Source organism: Rhagoletis zephyria, unplaced genomic scaffold, assembly GCF_001687245.7.
Source record: "Rhagoletis zephyria isolate East Lansing unplaced genomic scaffold, Rhagoletis_zephyria_1.1 Rzeph_scaffold_21168, whole genome shotgun sequence".
NCBI classification, from domain to species: Eukaryota; Metazoa; Arthropoda; class Insecta; order Diptera; family Tephritidae; genus Rhagoletis; species Rhagoletis zephyria.
In genome coordinates this window covers 1-2,493 of record NW_016178226.1, presented here as the reverse complement: position 1 = coordinate 2,493, position 2,493 = coordinate 1, and the positions used below count along the sequence as shown (strand labels likewise).

At 36.5% G+C, this 2,493-nt stretch overlaps 1 long non-coding RNA gene across 1 annotated transcript; it reads left to right on the top strand.

Annotated features, from left to right (window-relative positions):
* Positions 1-315: 315 nt before the first annotated feature.
* LOC108381032 (uncharacterized) lies at positions 316-1,966 on the top strand. The gene is made up of 2 exons (XR_001849608.1): positions 316-1,060; positions 1,095-1,966. It is a non-coding gene; the product is annotated as an uncharacterized LOC108381032 (long non-coding RNA).
* The last annotated feature ends 527 nt before the right edge of the window (positions 1,967-2,493 follow it).

The window sequence follows — 2,493 nt, the reverse complement described above, 5'->3', positions numbered from 1 at the left end:
TTTTTTCATAATTATTTTTTATTATCATTTTAACATATTGCCTCGGACGGCAAGCATATCTACACACTCAGCTGCAGCCATACATTCAAATGTTAAACTTGTATCACATTTCTTACAATCGGTGTATTTACCATGAAAAAATCAAACACTAACTTGGTTGGCTCAGTGGAGCCAGTGTCTGAAATAGCAACAAAACATTAACTCCAAACAAATAAACCTATTCTTACCATATACATATGTAAATAATCCAAAGTGAAACAATCTAAAAGAGAAACAAATATTTTAATATTTCATCAAAGATTTTATTGCGTAAAATTTAATTTTTTCTAATTGTCAATATATTACACTTAAAATAGGTACAATATTTTAGAGCATAACTTTTAACTACAGATAACTACAGATAAGTATTATCTTTGTGATAAATCCATTTTTTAATAAAACGTTATTTTCAAATAAAATAGTCAATATACATATGAACAACTTAATGACCGTATATATGTATGTATATATACACACACACACACCATATTTGCATCCGTACATACTTGGGTTTGTAAAGTTGTTTGCATATTCATATAATTACACTATATAAAGCTGATTTCAAATCGATTGTTCAAATAATTATTGCGATTTTCTGAAAACATGAAATTAATTCGTTGAAACAATAAATGTAGATTTGTATGCATGCATATGTGTGCAGACATATGATTTTTTGATATACCCGGCTGGGCGCGCGACTCTCATTTTTCTTCCACTATGGGGACCAATTTATACTATATATGTATTTGGGATCTTTTAAATGTTATATTCGCAAAACATTCGCGAATGCGAATATGTAAAATAATGCGACTCATTCGCATAACGAATACAAATGCAAATATTCGCGACATCCCTGATATGTATTTAAACACATGAATAAATGATATGAAATGAACTAGAAGGTCTACTAGATGGTCAACTAGTTGGACAGCGGTTCGATTATGGGCTTAACCAGATAACATCGATCTTGGGCGGCCAAAAATCCGATGTACCGGTCATGTCTTGCTACCTCGCCGATTAGGTAGGATCAGCGGGATTTCATGAAGGTGGAGGAGGACACCCTATGGGCGAAGCCAATAATTTGAATCGTATGGAAAGCCTCAGGTCACTTAGTGCCAACGAGCGGTGGAGGAAGTCTCAGTAACGGCACCGAAAAAGGTAAAAGCGGCTGGCATCAGAATTCAGAGCTTGCACTCGACGATCAGAAGATCAGAGGAATCATAGAAGAGCGCAATAAAGAAGGTACCAATTGGAATTGTTGGGTCCAATCTGCTTTGACAAAAGGATCAGGAAAACCGAGATCCACCCTGTACAGATGCAGGCTGGTTGTAGGTCCGTGAATTAAAATAAGTCTAACCCAAAGCTCGCCTGAAAATTGTTGAAGCCTTAAATATGCTATAACGACGGCGGGAGCTTATGCAATGCTTACACTGTGGCATTGAGTGTAGTTATAGGAGATGCTCCAACAGTTTGCTCCGGATATACCCACCCGCTATCGAAGAATGGTCAATAAAGAGCCAACGAATCGAAATGCAATCCAGGGGCCGTGCTGCTCTGCAACGAATTCGTGGATATTATGGCGAGGTAATGTTTACAAAACCGACATTTAAACTTAGGTTAATCAAGTAGCACTCGTGGAAGCTAAAGATAATTTATTTACAGTTTACACGAAAGTAATATCAATTTAAATTGTTGAATACACATTTTTGAGCAATATCGGATCGACTTATAGCTATTTCAATATCATTGCACACATGTGAATACATACACTACGAAATGTGCTTCGCCCAGAAAGTTTTTCATCTGATCTTCATTATGCCATTTTTACGACTAAGAAGGGCATTACCGTCACCTTATCTGATGTTTTGCGCCATTGAAAGATGTTCCAACGGTAGCGCAAAGGTATTTCGCACCATGTTTTGTCGCCAAAAAAGCACAATGAAAAAGTAGTTGATTTCAATAAATTTTTCTACTCGCAATTGCATATCGGGTACTACCTTTACCCAATCTCTTAATACTTTTTTACATCTATCATATGTGGTTTCGTTCTAAACTATTAAATTTTTAATACACGATTTTATTTATAATTTCGATATATGTATGTATGTATGTATTTGCCATATCACTTTTGGTAATCTAAGAACACGCGAGTGTGTCCGATATATGCAACTGTCTCTTTCGTCCTACAAACTACAGTACAGTACAGTACAGTACACGCTATGGATTAAATTAAAATTTACTCGTATAATAAATAGCTGGAGCTGGTTTATCGTATTTACATACATAACTGTTGCGTGGTGTGTTTTGTTTTTGTTCGCTCAATCAGCAGCACCAGATAATATTGCACCTCAAGACAGTGAACGCTGTGCTGAATCTGTCACTACTCCCCCACTCTTTCGCTCGGCCACTCGGATCCCCGACCGTATCAGTGTCGGTAAGCCATCATTTCCGCGT